The sequence below is a fragment of the Chlorocebus sabaeus genome, chromosome 1 (genome assembly GCF_047675955.1).
Source record: "Chlorocebus sabaeus isolate Y175 chromosome 1, mChlSab1.0.hap1, whole genome shotgun sequence".
NCBI classification, from domain to species: domain Eukaryota; kingdom Metazoa; phylum Chordata; class Mammalia; order Primates; family Cercopithecidae; genus Chlorocebus; species Chlorocebus sabaeus.
Genome location: NC_132904.1, coordinates 2,995,165 through 3,012,230, shown reverse-complemented (window position 1 = coordinate 3,012,230; position 17,066 = coordinate 2,995,165). Strand labels below are relative to the sequence as shown.

General features: G+C 58.5%; 1 protein-coding gene across 1 annotated transcript in view; it reads left to right on the top strand.

The window, feature by feature from the left end:
* The first annotated feature begins 7,956 nt into the window (after positions 1-7,956).
* Positions 7,957-17,066, top strand: part of OSBPL5 (oxysterol binding protein like 5) — a 78,960-nt gene continuing 69,850 nt past the window's right edge. Inside the window, exon 1 of the mRNA XM_008010885.3 lies at positions 7,957-8,090. The gene's annotated coding sequence lies outside the window, so the exon portion shown is untranslated. The remainder of the gene's footprint in view (positions 8,091-17,066) is intronic.

Genomic DNA, 17,066 nt, shown 5'->3' with positions numbered 1-17,066 from the left:
TAGCTGGATCTTTGCATCTGCTTCTGTATTCTCTCCATTGCAATATCACACATGGGCTGCCTCCAGAAAACTCCACTGTACGTTGTAAGAGAACAAGGGTGGAAAGGGCAAATAGCATCCTAGTATTACAATGAAAATAAGTTTGACCTCTTGGACTCCTGAAAGAGTCTCAAGGACCCCAAGAGGCTGAGTCTGTCCACTTGGGAGACTCCAGGCACACACTCAAAATCACTGCTCTAGCTCCTCTTAAATGAGTAACCATCAGCCAGGCATGGTGGCTCATGCCTGTAATCTCAGCACTTTGGGAGGACGAGGCAGGCGGATCACCTGAGGTCAGGAGTTTGAGACCAGACTAGTCAATATAGTGAAACCCCGTCTCTACTAAAAATACAAAAATTAGCCAGGCGTGGTGGTAGGTGCCTGTAGTCCCAACTACTCGGGAGGCTGAGGCAGGAGAATCGCTTGAACCCGGGAGGCAGAGGTTGCAGTGAGCCGAGATCATGCCACTGCACTGCAGCGTGGGCGACAGAAAGAAACTCTGTCTCAAAAAAAAAAAAAAAAAATGAGTAGCCGTCTCCAGCTGTGGGTTGTCTCGTTGTTCCTGCAGGGGTGACAGGAGAGCCGCAGGTCATGCATGCCCCAATACTGACTTGCCCTGAGTCCTGGGTGACCCTCCCTCCAGGTCTTGGTCATCTTTAGGGCCTTTCCATCTGCCTCTCAGTGCACAAGTTACACCTGCCAACCAACCCCAATTCCATAAGAAAGTGACTTCTCAGTGGTGGCCCTGTGAGTACAAGCAGGGTCTGCAGCATCCGGGACTCCCCTCCCACCCCACAGACCTGGCCATGCGATTCTGCAGTCTTGGGTTTCTGTATCCTGAGAGGAAAAGGCGGCATCTCTCCTGGGCATCACAGGGTGGCCACTAAGACTGCAGATTCTCTGGTCAGATCCTGCCTTGGGGCAGTCGTTTTCTTTCCCCACCCATTCACTGTGTGTCACCAGGAAGCAGCCCCAGGCCTTCCCCAACAGGTGGAAGACAGAACGTGCCAGATTCCCCATGATCCTCCCGAGGGCAGTTTGAAGGTCCCTGGAGGGAAGCCAGCCTTCCACCCCAATGTGCACTTGCCAAAATCCTGCTCCTCGGGTACCCAGTTGTTCCTGGCTAGAAATCAGCAAGCCGAAAGGGCAGCTTCTAGCAAAAGCGTAGACCCTGCACTGCTCCCGGGAGGTGTCGACCGCCCCATTCAACCCTCTCCATTAGTAGGGGCCAGGAACGGCCTCCAGCTTGAGGCACAGAGCCAGGATCTGCTCCATCGAGGCTTCCAGGCCCCGAGGCTGTGCACTCAACAGAGACCCAGAACACAAGCATTTAGGACAGGAAAGAAGTTCAACCGGCTCACCAAAACCAATGGCATTCAATGGGAAAATCAACACAACACTGCCAAGGTTACCTTGCGCAGGGCCAAACCCCCAGTACCTGTGAATGTGACACTATTTGGAAATAGGGTCTTTACAGATGTAATCAAAGGAAGGATTTTCAGATGATATCATCCTGGATTACCCCAGTGGGCCCTAAATCCTATGACTGGTGTCCTTATAAGAGAAAGGAGATGGAGATTGGAGACATAGACACAGAAAGGGAAGGACGCCATGGCTGAGGATGGAGGCAGAGATTGGAGGGACGCCTCTTCAAGCCAAGGAGTGCCTAGGATTGCCGGCCACCAGAAACTGGGGAGAAGCAGGGAAGGACCCTCCCTCAGAGCCTCCAGAAGGAACCCAGCTGCTGACACCTTGATTTCAGGCTTCCAGCCCCCAGAACTGTGGGGGAAGCAATTCCTGTTGTTTCAAGCCCCCTGGCGTGTGGCAGCTGTTTGTTCTGGTGGTTCCGGGAAGTGAGCACACCTGTTTACAGTTGGTCTGTGGGTTGAGGAGAATCACCGGGGTTTTATTTGGTCATCACATCCACTAGGGTCACTGCGTGTCTTTGAGCACCAGCATTCTGAAGTCACGGATGGGGTCGTCCTCATGGGGTGTCAGCGACTTATTAGGAAAGCTCCAGGTCTCATTAACTTGGAACCAGATCTGGGTGAGGTGACCCTGCGCACTTCTGGCTTACGGCAGGTGCTGTTAGTTCTTCCTGAGGGGCACACGCACCCAGGATGTAGGGGGCAGGCCTTAGCCTCTCAGGCCTTCAGCCCTCTCCTCCTTGTCTGTGTCCCAGGAGGGCCCTGCTTTCCTGCAGCAGGTCCTCAGCCCCAAGCCAACACGGAGGTTCAGGACCCAGCTCTGATCTCAGGCGTCAGTGCCAGGGAGCACCGCCTGAGTGAGCAGGCTCCGGGAGGCTGCCCCTCAGATAGCCATATCCCTGCAGGGTCTGCAGCCTCCCAAGTGGACACACTGGACCTCCTGGGTGAGAACTTGGACACGATGTGCCTCCCTTAGAGACATGTCTGCTCCGGGTGCCCCTTGATCTGCTCCTTCAGGTACCAGCACTGAGGAGACGCTGCACCCAGCTACCTGCGGCCTTACCCAGGGCTCTCTCCACACCCACAGCTGACCGACATGCTGTGCCTGCTCCTTGGGCGGGGAGGATCACTGTCTTCCTCCTCAGAGCGGGGACAGAAGCTTCCCCTGAGCCCCAAGCAGGAGCCAGGGGCCCCCGTGAACTGCCCCCTCCCAGCCTCCCTCCCTGCCTCCAGCAGCAGCACCATGGGGCAGGCAGATGCCCACGACTGTGGCAGATGCAGCCCATGGCCAAGGGTGACAGGCAACGGGCTCCTAAATCCAGGTCCTGAGCTGGGTGTGCCCCTGATCCCTGAGAAGAGGCCCGGCTGGAGCCCAAGGCAGCGCCCCCAGCTAGCGACTCCCTGGAGCAGCTGCCCCCACTCAACCAGGGCACCAGCCAGCTTTGGGAACCTCTGGGCATTTCTTTCTTTACCCCGTGAGGTTTCTGTGGTGTATCACCAACCTCCCTGCAGTGCCCACGAGGCCCTGCTCCTCCTCCTGACCAGGTGCGGTGGAGGATGGCATAGGGCTGGCTGCACATAGCAGGGCCATAGGCAGAGCCCGTCACCCTGGGAGTCAGCTCTGAGGACTGGCTCCACACTCGTGGGGAGGTCTGAGCACGAGCTTATCCCACATATCCAATGCCGTTCAGCGGCACCCACAGCCCCCTGGAGCCACCTCAGCTTCCCACCGAGTCCTGCGGAGGTTTTGACCCTATAAATAGCATCTTCTTTTCCTTTCAGGCAGGAGTCCAAATACTGTCACCAAGAGAGGTGGGAAACTCCGTTTTTATTATGATCATATTACAATGCCTGAATCACAGGTTTAGATATGGCTTTCTGGAAGACAGGGGTGTGTGTGAGTGTGCGTGTGTGTGTGTGTGTGTGCACACGTGTGCATCAGAGAGAGAGAGAGACAGAGACACAGAGTAACAGAGTCAGAGACAGACAGGCAGACAGAGCCAGAGAGCTGGGGCGATACTTCAGGCAGCAGGCCTGCTCAGGACACATTGTGGACAGTGTAGCCCAAAGCTGGGAAGGGAGTCCTGCAGGCTGCCCCAGGAAAAAACCAAAAGAACAGAAAACAGCCACTGCTCCGTCCCGCTCCCCACACCTGGCTTTGTGACTCAGCCCGGGAGACACCACCACAGTCTCCCTAGGAAGAGGAGGAGGAACGCATGTGGGGACCCAGTACGTCCTTGCTTCTCCTCAGGCCCCAGCCCCTGCACCCCTGTGGGATCCAGGAGAGGAAAGGACTTGTCTCCCTCCCATGGCTGGTGGCCCAAAGTGGCAGCCATGTCCAGCCCTGAAGGAGGGAACAGCGGGGAAATCCTGCCTCCTGTAACCTGAACGCCAGCTTGGTTTCCAGTCCTGCCTGGGACGCTCCTCAGAGGCCAGCCTGGAGCTGGTGGCATCACCTCCTTGACTTTCCACTTCGGCGTCTGTAAGCTGGGGATGCTAACAACCACAGGCTTGCCAGCAGTGCAGGGGGATGCAATCCGGTCACGTGAAGTTGAGGACATAGTGTCAGGTGCACAACAAATGGTCCATACGTGCTGCGATGTTCTTGTGATTAGCTTTGTGCCATGGAGACTACCTGGACGCTTGGAGTTTCACTGACGCCCCACTGCCTACGGGAGATGTCATCTCATCCCCCTGCACAGGGGAGGAAACAGAATTAGCAGCAAAGGCTCCCACAAGAGACCACACCTGGGGGTGGATGTGCCCTCAGGGCAGCAGGGAGGGCAGCAGAGCCCAGGCTCACCCCTGGATCTCCCCACTGCAGCCTGGGGAAACCGGGCAGGTGCCCCACTAGGAGTCGGAGACCCACCTAAGTCCAGGTTCACCCCTTACTACTGGGACCTCAGTTTCCTCATCTGTCCGAGGGAGAGAAGTGGTTATTGCTGCCTCAGAAGACTGAAAAGGACCGGGCGTGGTGGTTCACGCCTGGAATCCCAGCACTTTGGGAGGCCAAGGCGGGTGGATCACAAGGTCAGGAGTTCAAGACCATCCTGGCCAAGATGGTGAAACGCCGCCTCTACAAAAAATACCAAAATTAGCTGGGCGCGGCGGCAGGCACCTGTAATCTCAGCTACTCAGGAGGCTCAGGCAAGGGAACTGCTTGAACCCAGAGGGCGGAGGTTGCAATGAGCCAAGATTGCGGAGATAACCGACAACAGTTTGCAGGCCCACACCTGCTGAAGGTCTCTCCCCAGGGGGCCACACCCAGCCCCGCGGGCTCCTGCAGTGGCTGCAGCCCTGAGCAAGGCTTTCCTGGTTGGTGGCACCTTCTCTGGACTGGGCCCAGCCCTGTTCCCACATGTCCTGGCCACCCCAGCCCTTTCCAGGGAGGTAGCCAGATGCAGTAGAAGGGGCAGGGGCTTTGGGGGGTCTCCTCTGAGCTGGTGGGTCTTCATCATGAACCAGGTGGCAGAGCACAGCGGATCAGAGCACAGTTCTGGAGCCAGAGAGGTTGGTGACTGCCTCGCCTGCTGTGCCTCAGCTTCCCCATCTGTAAAATGGAGTCAGTCACGACAGAACTAGCTCATAAGTTTGTGAGACAGATGAAATGCACCAAGTGTCTAAAGCCGTCAGAAAAGGGTCTGACAGAAGAAAGGTGCCCACAGCCATCTTATTCACCCCTCAGTTGGTGTCAGGAGGAGTAGATGAGATGCAAAGAACCTGGGATAGGGTAGGCGCTCCATCAGCAGGAGGCCTTGGGGGCTTAGACCAACCACCCGAAACCAAGGAGTGATGCCAGCAGGTGGACATGTATTCACTTCTGGGGCAGGGATTCTTGACCACTGCATGACCAGCATTTGGGGCCAGGTCACTGTTTGTGGTGGAGGCTGTCCTGTGCATGACAACGTGTTTAGCAGCATCCTTGGCCTCTACCCACTAGACACCAGTAGCAACCTCCAATGTCAACTATCTCCAGGCAGTGCCAAATGCCACCTGGAAACTGGAGGCAAAACCACCCCTAGCAGAGAACTGCCATTCTGGAGACTTGGATTGGAACTGCCCTGATTTTAAATTGCACTCTGCTTGCAAAGCATTTTAAAAATTCTTACTTATCACAGACATATTTGTCTGAATTACCATAAATTCCAAACTAACCAGCTGGGCGCTGCAAGCCGTTCCTTCCCATAGTTCACTCATGGTCCCCAATGCCCACCAACAGCCAGCACTTGCAAAGTCTGTTGGCCCACGGGGGACTCACGGAAGCTCATGCAGTGGAAACTGCTCTGGTCATCATTGCCATTTACAGATGAGGAAACTGAGGCACAGCCAGTTGCACAAACTTGCTCAAGGGCTCCTGGATGGTGGGGCCTATTGGGCGTGCCCCCCTAAAGCTGGTGCCGTTGGCACCTGGCTCTGCCCATCTCTGAGAATTCTCATGCCCTCATTTCCTGCGCTGACCACCAGGCACAGATGCTGTGTCCATCTGACAGGAGAGGAAGCGGGGGCCCAGGAGGAATAAGCCACTGCTTGGTGACAGAGCTGCTTTCTGGCAGCAGCAGGATTCAGACCTACCTCTTGTTGGGGGCGACCTCTTCGGCTCACTGCCTCTCCAAAACCAGGCAAAAGGCTGGAAATGGGGCTTTCTGGAAAAATGCAGACCCTGCTGGGAAGCAGGGCAGACACCTGACACCTGTCGCTCAGCCTGGCAGGTGGCGTGTTCTTCATTTCTTGTGTGGTCATCTGGCTGTCACACTCAACCCAGTGAGAGGGTCAACCCTCGTCCTGCTCCGCCCCAGCCCCACCCTGCTGTCATCTATGGCCCCTTTCCCCACCCCGTCAGGTGCCTCTTTGACTTTTGACCTCTGCCCTCAGCAGTGTCATTTCATGAAACCCAGGCCCCGGACAGCCAGCATCAAGCACCTGGCAACCTTCCATACTTCGCCCCTGAGACCTCTGCCCTAGGGATAGGGGCTTTGTTTTCTTCCCTAATTCCCTTTGGATTGGCCCCAGCAACCAGCAATTTACCAGGCAGCAGCACCCCAGCTTTGGGCGGAGTCTTCAAAGAGCAAACCCAGCAGGTGTCTGTGGATCCCGGCTGCACAGACCCTCTCCTGGAGAGGCAGAGGCCACCTGCCACAGGCCACGCGGAGCAGGGTCCCACCATGGCCCTGAGCATCTTGACTGAGCAGTTCTGCATCCCAAGACCTCACAAGGTGACTATGGAATGGCAAGGCTAGCCCTGAGGGTAAGCTTAGGGCAAGTCCGAGTAGCCAACACACCTCCATAAGCCGTGGGTTCCTGTGATCGGCGCACAAGCGGCTGGTGCTGCTATCCACAGGAGGATACCCACCAACTTGTCTAATGGGGTGGGCGAGGCCAGGGCTGAGAGGAGAAGGGGTCTGGCTTGTGGTGGGCAGAGCACCTGCATGCTGTGCCACTCCCCCTTCAGGTGCTGGAAGGAGCCTTCCTGGGCGGCTCGCCCTCCGCAGCCCTGCTGGGAGGTCTTGCACACGCCCATGATAGCCAGGTTTAGGGCCTCCCGAATGCACCTGCAGCGTGAAACCGTGGAAACACGCGTGTCAGTGGCAGTTCTGTGAGGGGAGGAGCCCGGGGCTCTCTGCAGAGGGTCAGTTCTGTCCCTTTTAAGGTTCTGCGTGGAAAAGGCTAGGCGCCTTCTTGGGTCTACCTACATCTGGGGATGCCAGAGCCCAGCTCCCAGTTTTTCTGATATTTGGGGGCATACCATAGGAAGGACCTGCGGGGCACCTCAGGCTTGTATACTACGGCTGCAAACCTTGGGGCCAACCCTGGGCTCACACCCAATTCAGGGTCTACAGGCAGGGAGCCAGGGGCCAGGGGAGGACTTCTCAGCTCCCATTGGGGATGCTGTTTAGGGGAATTAGAATGTATTTTATATACAAGAGAACTGAGGGGTCTAAAAATGTCTCTGGGGGGTAGAAAAAAGTGAGGAGGAAACACAGGAAGAAACGCACATGAGGGTAGGTTCTTGTCAAAAGGGTCCTGAGAAAGACGTACAGTTAGAAACACAGAGTGTGACTGAGGGTCCTTCTTAGCACGTAAGGGGCAAGGACAATAGTCTTAGATGTCTGGGGCTCCTCTTATGTTCTGATGGTTCCTGAGGTGGGGAGAAACGGCGACAGTTTCTTGGGTTCAGAGAGGGAGAGGAGGCGCCTCACACTCTGGCTAGGGTGGGCTGGGGGCCTGCACCCCTAAATTGGAGAACCCCACTAAGCTGACCCCACTCACCACTGCCCACCCCGCCAAGCCTCCTGGCCATTTTCAGCGGAGTGTCCCGACCTCTGGACGCCCGGGTGTGAGCCCCGGAGCGCGCGCAGGGTTGGGGGGCGAGGAGAAGCGGCAGCCGGTGGGGGGGGCCCCCTGGGCGGCGCCCGCTCCGCGCGGCGATTCGGCCCGGGTTTTGCGGCCGCCGCGCCTCCTCCTCCGGCCTCCGGGCTCCCTGGGCCTCCTCCCTCCGCCGCGCCCTCGCTCCGCCTCGCGCGGAGGGACCATCTGCTGGCATTTCCTGCAGCCGGGCCCGCGCCGCCAGCGGAGCCCCCGCGCGCCCGGCCGTCCCGGAGCACCGAGCTCGCGGCACGGTAGGAGGTAGGAGCGCGGCGGCCCGGGGGGCAGCGGGGGACGGCGGGGGGGTGGCGGACTGGGAAGGACCCGGAGGGCCCGGCCGGGCAGGGCCGGAGCGAACGGGGGGCCGCGGGGGGCCGGCCGAAGGGATCCGGGAGCCAGCGCCGCAGCCCCGCGGACCCTGGCAGTGGCCAGTGCGGGGAGCCGCGCCGGGGCCGGTCGTGTGCGGGGGAGCCTGGGGGCGCCCCGGGCCAGAGTGGGTCGGCGCCTGGCGGGTTCGGGCGGGTGGGGCCCGCGAGTGGGAAGCGGCGCGCCCAGCACGGCTCCCTACTTGGTGGGGCTTAAAGGAGACGGGACCGCCAGGGAGGGTGGCTGGGTCTGACCGCCCAGACCCTGGCCAGTGCGGGGGTCTGTGTCCCCAGCTCGGCCGACGCGGGCTCCAAGGAGCCTGCGTGGGGTCTGGGATCTGAGTCTGGCGTCCCAGCTGCGGGCTTGGGAGGGCGGCTGTGTCTGAGTCCGCAGAGTCAGGGGGCTGCCTGGATTACAGGCTGGGGAAGGACCCCTGCCCACAGTCCCCATCTCTGGGGCACTGACCCCCTGAAGATATGGAGCCTCAGGGACTGTTGAGGTGCCTGAGCCCTCAAGAGGGTCTGGTGCACTTAAAGATTCCTCCCGGGGAACGGGGTGCGGGAGGGTGGGGCAGGCAGGAAGGAGGCTGGAGTCTGCAGCCCCCCGGGCAACAGGCCTGTCCTGGGCTTCCCAGGCACCGCCCCGACCCCCACGCAGACCTCTGGGCCGCCTGCTGTCAGAAGCCAACTGGAGTTAGGGTTTGGGGTGACTCCTGGGGGTATGGAGGGTGGGCTTACCTGCCCCTCCCTCATCCTTGGGCTGAGCCCACTGCCCCTCCCTCATCCTTGGGCTGAGCGGCTCTGCCCTGCCGAAGTGGCTGGGTGGATTTCGTCTCTTGCCTTTTGGTGTGTCTGCCCCAGTCTCTTCAAGGTGCCTTTTACAGGCAGACTTCTGTAAGGGTCCCCCCCCACCTGATACAGCCTCCCAAAGTCTGGAGAAGTGGGCCAGCCTTTGGGATCCTAGGTAGATGCTTTTGGATCTGCCTGCACCAGGGCTGATCCAGATCCCGGACTGAACAGAAACCCTGCCCCCCACCCCCAAGAGTAAGGCCCCTCTGCACGTTTTTATCCCACCTCCTTGTTACACAGGGGCCTTGCTGTTCCTCGAACCTGCCAGGTGAGAGGGGGCTTTGCAGGCATCAGGCAGGTTTGGGGCAACCTGGGGTGGCGTCAGGTGCCCGGCTGTTCCCTTCAGGCCTCAGGCTCCAGAACTGCAGATCCTATTGTCTGCCTGCACGCGTGTGGGGCTGGCCCGGGGTGCCCAGGAGGCAGGCAGTGCGTGTGTCTGTCTTGCCAGCCTGTGTTTAGGAAAGGTGACACAGCAGATGGGCCGGATGAGGAGCCTCTGACCCGCAGTCCTGGGCCTGGTCTTGGAGACGCTGCCCTGCAGATGTTGATCCCTGGGCAGCCGTCCTGCATGTCCAGTGGAGGCTCCTTTCTGGGTCCAGATTGGGCCATGAATAGGCCAAGTTCTTCAAAGGACTGCTTTCAGCTCTTCACAGAATGCCAGTGCAGGAACCCCTGCCCCGCCCCCACCCAGGGTTGTATTTACTATGCTGAGAATGCCTGGTATCGGTTTCTCTCCTGAAATCTTGGCCTTGCTCTGAGCTCTGATAGTAATCTGACATGTAACACTTGGGGGAGGGAGAAACACTCCGTGACAAGCCGGCGGATGGAAGGGCTGTGTGCGTCTCTCACAGCTGTGTTTTGGGGACTGGTGCTCTCTGCTGATTCTATGGTGAAGCCCGCACGCGTTTGCACACATACAGGCACAGCATGCAGGTGGAGAACTCACCCAAGATGACAGAAGGTGTATCCCACCCCATTCCGATTTATTGTTCAAGGGACAGGTGAATCTGAGTCTGTGACCGTAGCTAAGAAACGTTGTGGACCCTGCTCAGGGTTCTCCCAGAGAGGCCTGGGGAGCTGCAAGCTCTGACCTCCTGGACAGGGGGTTGTAGAGGGGCCGAGGCCCAGGGGTGCATCGTGCCAAATGGATCCCGGTCATTTTGATAGGAAGGGAGCTGTCAGGGAGGGAGCCATCAGGTGCAGCTCCCCTCGTGGAGTCCAAAGGCCAGGTGGGTAGAAGTGCTCACTGCCTGCAGGGTTGGCAGGGCAGCCCAGGGAGCGCACTGGTGTGCTGGAGAGTAGATGTTGGGTGGTGCAGATGAGGGCCACTGGCCTCCCAACAGGGACAGGTGTGCTGCCCTGGATGTCCTCGTGCTGCTTGTGACCGGCACAAAGGAAAAGAATATTGTTCTTGATGCCAGCTTTGCTTGATGACTTACCTACCGAGCCTGCAGCTTGAGGAGGCAACTGACAGCCTGAGGATGGGGCTCCTGGGCTGGTCAAGATTTTTAAGGGTTTTGGGGCCTCGGTGGCTGGGTCTTGGCCACGGCTGGGTCACCTTTCCCGTGGAGATGTATGGGCAGATAGAGAAGCTGCTGCAGAGAGTGGTAGGGTTGGCGGTCGAGCACAAAGGACTTGGACTGAGGACCGCGTCATTCTCTTAGCATCACAGTTGTTCTGAGCCAGGGCCTCTGGGATCATGTCCACGAGGGTATGAGGTTGCCTTGTGCTGGCATCTACACTAAATGGAGCCCTGGGCACCAGCTGTGTCCTCAGGACCAGGGCTTGAGGTGGGAGATGGGGAGGGGATGGGACATGAGCCTTGTCGGCTGGCTTAGAGGGATCTAGAATTCTTAGAGGGCCTTTGTTGCAAATCTCACAGCCACCCAGGCTGAAAGCAAATGCTTTGCTTGGCCTCCCAGCCCGCCTCACATCCGGCTTCTCCCTCCAGGGCTGGCCTCCACTCCCCTCCTGGCCCTACCAGCTCTTGCCTGGAGCTCCACATCAGCTACCTGCAAGGTTCCCCTTTCATGGCCTTCCTAGCCCTTCTCCAGCCAGCAGCCAGCATGGTGTTTAAAAAGATAAACCACTTCATGTAGTTTGCCTACTTACAGCCCTTTGAGATTTGCCATGGGTCTCAGTAAGTCCTGACCCCTTTCCAGACCCCACAAGCCCTAGACACCCCTCCACTCCGCCTCCCTTCGCATGTCCTCCTCTCCCCCTTCCCTCCTCTCCCTCTCCCCTCCTTGCTCCCAGGGGTCCAGCCTCAGCCCTGGCTTCTTACTTCAGGGCCTTTGCACCTGCTGTGCCTCTGTTTTTGGCCTCTCCTTGGATCTACACTTGGTGGGCTCCATCTAATTCAGGTCCCAGCTCGGATGCCGCCTCCCCTGAGAGAGTCTCTGTTCCTGACACGATATCCATTCCAAAGCAGTTCTCAGCTGTGCGTTTTGTTTTCTCTTTATTTATACTGAAATGATCTTGTTTGTTTAATTGAATGGCTTCCTATGGAGAAAGCGATTGAGCCAAGCCAGGTCCATGGTGGGCGCCGCTGGTGCGTGGCATCTGTCGCATGCACGGTTGCCTGCAAGTCTGCTCCGGGCTCTCTTCCCAGGGGCTGGCACACTGTAGGTGCTCTATGGTTAAGTGAGGCACATGTGGAAAGCCAGCATACTGTCTCATCACAGGGAGGTCAGTAGGTTGAGACTGGCTGCCCCCATCTAGCAGGTCCCCCCCACCATGTCCCGGTTTCAGCAGCATCGACTGGTGTGGGACGTGCCCAGCTCATTTCCTCCGTGCCCCAGGATGGCGAGGACAAAAGTGTGTGTGTGACTCTTCCCAGGGTCCCATCATCTCTGATTTAGGAATGGAGCCCTTAGGGTGTCTCACCTCCTCGGGGTGCCTAATCTTTTATTTGGTGAACGCAGATGGACTTAACTGGCCCGTGGATCCCCTGTGACCCTGGTGACATGAAGAGAAGGATGAAGGGGAAAGATGAGGCTCAACACCTGAACAGTATTCCCTCTGACTATGTACATTCTTCGGGAGTTTAAGTGGGAAATAGGGAGGAGATGTGGGGGATACCCCACCTCGGCAGGCAGCTGGTCAGGCTGCCGTTGTGACCAGCCTGGGGTCGCCTTCCCTTCATCCAAGGCCAGGGGAGTTTGCAAACCTGTAGTAAGCCCTGCTGTACCTGGCAGAGCAGAAGCACCACCCCGGCTTGGAGACAGCAGGCCCCTGACTGCCGGCCATGGATGGCCCCTTGGGAAGTGCCCTGTGCTTCTGAGGAAGGAGGGAACGGGCCTCCAGGCACTCGGGGACAGCACAGAGGGCGCTCTGTCGCCCGTGCCTTTGTCCCTTTTCTCGCTGGCCCATTCTCAGCTGCTTCCTCTTGGGGAAGGGCCTTCCTTGGCCAGGGGAGGGAGCACTCAGTGGCCCGGCGCTGCGGAGGTATTGATGTGCTATTGGGGTGAATACGGCGCTCGGTGTGGGGGTGGGGGCGGGAGGGTTGTCATTTAAAGGGGCCTTTGGGGATAGTCAGCAGAGGAAGGCGTGGTGTTGGGGCGGGGCATCCGCATCTCCGCGCCCCATTCCTGGCAGCCAGCGGAATTTCTCATGTCTAGCTATTGCAGCGAATAAGACAAGAGAGTCAACTAAAGGGAGCGCCACTGTAGGTCCTATTCGCTGGGCTGCGGCTCCAGGCAAAGGCATTTGTATTAGGGTGAATGTGACGCAGGGAGTGTGGGTCGCTTAAAGGGCCGGGACTCTGGCAGCAGTGCGTCCCGCTCATGCCCGCCTATTGCAGTGAATACGGTGCAGTAGTCGGGTCGCTTAAAGGGTCCTGGTGTCCTGCTTGCTGGACTGTGCTGCTTTGGGGCAGCTCCTGGTCCTGGGCGGGAGGGGAGCACTCTAGGGAGGCTCCCCATATTGGCCAGAGGGAGACGCTGGCCCGTCGGGCAGGAAGGCTAGGTGCCCTTCTTACAGGATGAGCCTCACCCCCACCCCACCCCCTGCTGCCTTAGGAAGTCACCCAAATTTAGCAAAATTCAAGCCACAGCCAGCAGGCACCAGGGCGGGGCATGTGACCCTGTTCTGGAGGGCTGGCGGGGCCAGGGCAGGGAGGGGGCCGGGCCTAAGAGATTGATGGTGGTGATGGTGGCAGGCACCGCCTGGGATCTGATCAGAAGGCCTAGCTGAGGAAGACGCAGCTGGAATTCTTCACCCCAGGTGCCAGGGTCAGCAGATTTTATTTGCCTTCTAAACCTTGGTTACCCCGTCTGTAAAGTGAGGCTCATGGCTGGCCCGTGAGAAGTCCCGAGATGGTCTTTGTACACAAGCTCTGGGTGAGCATCGGTCATTGTGTGAGTGACTGGCATGACCCACTACCCCACCCCTATAGGCTGCCAGTCAAAGGTTTCCACCCTCCAGCCACCATCTCCCTGGCTCAGATAGTCCTGGGCCTGGGGTGGCCCTGGCCCTCCCCAGGTGGACCCCGTCCCTGCCAGCAGACCCTCCACCTCTCTAGCTCTCTCCTCTGCTCCTGTACTTGGCATTGGTCCCAGGCTGCCCTGAGCTGTCTCAGGGGACTCCTGACCTGTGAAGGGGCAGCGAGTCCATGGGAGGCAGTTGGCCTGGGCTCTTCGAGGCTGTTGTCCTCACCTGTAGAGCAGGGACCACAGCACATGGTGCTCCTGAGTGCAGCGGATCCAATGAGTGGCCTGGCACAGGGCGAGGGAGAACTGGGATGCCTTAGTCTCTGGCCCACACACTCCCTACCAGCGAGCACTTTGTGGGTTAGGTACCAGACCTTGTTAGCCTGAGGCTGGGGTGCTGTGGACAGGGTGCTGGGACTTAGCATTAATGCTCAAAGATGAGCTACAGAGGTAGTGAGATCTCCCAGCCCCAGGGACACCTGAGAGTTCTACCTCTTCCCCGCGCCAGCCTCAAGAACATACCTGGGCAAAAACCGACCCTTATGTTGCATTCGCTGTGGCCTCAGGGTGTGTGCACTCTTGCCTGGGCCCTCACCCTACTGTCCCCTCTGTTCAGAGTGTGGCTGGTCCAAGGGCTCACAGCATCTGACAGGCTCCCCTCTGAGACGGAGGAAATGGGGCCCAAGAATGGCAGGGTCATGGTGCTACTCCTCGCTGGGCCTCAGTTTCTCCATCTTAAGGCACCCCCATCCCTGACATTTGCTCCCAACCCCCACACCTGCGGGGCTAAGGCACCTGCACACAGGCAACACCCCAGCAGGAACTGAGATGGAAACCTGGACATCCAGAGCTCCCTCTCCACTCCCGAGGCCCCGGCTTCTCCAAAGGCTTCTGTCTGTCTGCTCCTACGCCTTGAGCTGTTTTATATCTTGAGGATGCACCCCAGGTTTTAGGCAGAAAGAAGCGTCCACTAATTTTTAAAGGTTTGAGACTGAGTGATTGGAAATCTTTCTCGTCCTTCCTCCTCCCTCTCTCCTGCACCAGTGTGCAGCCCGGAAGAGGCCTCATGTATCAGTGACCACGCACCAGTGTGCAGCTGGAAAGAGGTCTCATGTATCACTGACGCTCCATGAGTCTAACTTCTGCATGTGGAGTGTCCCTGTGGCTGGTCCTGGGGCGGTGGACTGGCCTGATGCTGCCAAGGACGCCCCACTTTCCCACAAAGCTCCACCCTGCTGTCTTGCACATCCTGGGGCCAGGACAGGAAGAGCGCCCTGCAGATTGGAAAAGCAGGTGCCATTGTGGGCACCAAGAGCCCTTTGTGCTTTGTAGGATCGCGTGCTGCCACATGGCACCCTCTGATCTCCTTGCGGCAGAGGAAAAGAGCAGCCAGCTTTGAAGGGAACCCTCGCCCACTCCAGCGCCCATGCTGGGTTTCTACTTTGGGCCCAGCTCCTGCAGGAACGCACAGATCTCTCTCGCTCCGAGACCTAGATTCTGCCTTGGAACGGCACAGCTGTCCCCAAAGGGCAGGCCGGGGCAGGCAGCTTGGCCACAGGAGGCTGGGAGAGTTTGGAGCATGAAGAACACCTAGAAATGTCAGAATGTGGGCCCCATCTGGAAACCTGAGGCTGAGGCCGCTTCAGGACAGGGCCTGGTTTCTTGTCCCATTACAGTGCCACAGTGGGTCATCCTCCCCAGCCTGGCACCATGAAGGCTCCCAGAGGGAGGGGGACAGAGGTGCTCTCTGTTGGTGACTAGCACCCAAGGGTGCTTGGCCCTAGTGTGCTGCTGAACACACATGGCCGCCGTGGTCGAGGCCATCAGGAATCCCCACCCTCGTGCCCTGCACCGAGTGCAGCTGTGTGGCTCTTTCCTGCCCAGACCCTCCCTGCTCGCAGGTGCCCACCAACAGCCAGAAGAACCTTCCGGCTGCTGCAAGCCCAGCAGGCTGGACCAGTTTCTCCTTCATCTGGTTGCTGTGAGCAGAGAACGAGTTACTCAGTCCCCAGCCGGCCGGGGGCGGGGCCGCCTTCGTCTCTGCTCCGTGGCTCCTGGGTGCTCACACTCTAAAGTGATGTGGGTGGCAGGAAGTGGCCTTGTGGCGCCCACCCGCTGAGCACAGGGCTGGCCTGTGGAGCCACCCTAGTCATGGAGCCAAGCTGGCTGGGTCTCTCCTGCCCCCGTCTGTCTTGGCACAGGCCCTTCCCAGGCCTGCAAAGCCTGCTTCCATCGGGGCGCTGCCTCAGTACCCGCAGCACACATGACATCTAGGCTAGCTAACTTGGTACCCAGGACCCCTCTTGGCCTCCCTGGGTCTCTTGGGGACGTCACCTTCTCCTGGAACCCTGTCTCATCAGGGTGACCTCTCAAAAGTCCAGCCTCATTCCTTATCTGCCCCTTGCCATCCTTTTACCGGTCAGGGTCTCTCTGCTGCTGGCCCTGACTCCCTTAGATCTGGGCCCTGCAAGGCCCACTTTTTCCCATGTGCTCAGGAAGCGCCGCTTGCTTTCCTCCCTCGTGGGCCGTGAGCCTGGTCCCATGTGTTTGGCCTGTGTGATTTGCACAGAGGCACGCAGCTCTCTGATCGTTAGTGCGTGAAGCCAGGTGCCCTGGGCCGTAAGCACCGCCCTGTAAAGGTGCTCTTCACTTTCTGACGTGTGCGAGCTGGGAGTTTGCTGCCCTTGGGGGCCCTGAGGAGTGACCCGTCTGACCTTGTGGACAGGGGCACAGTGCTTAGAACATGGGCTTAGCAGTTGGCAAAGCAGGTGGGAATCCCCACTCTGTGGGGCCATGGGCAATTCCTAAAGCCCCAGACCTTGGTTTCCTTGTCTGTGAAATGGGCCATTGCAGGGACAGCCTCCTGGAGGTGCCTCGGGACGGACGTGGTGGGAGCATGAGCCAGCTCATCGTAAGCGCCGGCCCTAGGCCTATGTGGGAGTGGCACGGGCTCTCAGAGCAGGGAGGGGCCACCTCCTATCACGCCTATCATTAATGAAAACTTTCACTGTGAAAGATGTAAACACAGGAACCGTACAGAATAACAGAACCAACCCCAGCCTTGTCAAGGTCCTGGCACCTGGCTGTATTTGCTTTAGGCGTCTTTCAACAGCTACAAGTTGTGTGTAGGGAGGGCCCCAGAGCTCCCTTCTTTCCCCAGAGTTGCCATCCTGGGTTTCCAGGCTCACGCTTCCAGGCGAGTTTTGGGCTTTACTATATATGGATGGATCCGTAAACACACACAGACAGAGGTCACGTGACCACTGACGTTCTGCTCACATCCTTCTTTCTGATGGTTTTAGAGTCACAGAGAAGTCGCAAAGACAGTAGTTCACCGCCCTCTGCAACCTTTTCTTGTCTGTGTGGTTCTGTATGCCTTGTACATTTTCCTTGCTTTATGTACATAAATCACATGGATTTCCATCCTTCGGAAGGACTTTCTGGTAGTTTCGTTCCGTCCCTGGAGCAAGGTCTGTGTTCCGGTTTCCTTGGGCACGGCCGAGGGTACTCCCCCAGGGGACTGGCCTGGGGTGGGGTCAGCAGCCCAGTGGGATGTGGCCCAGTCCCTCCTGTGCTCAGTGCTGCCTTCCCTG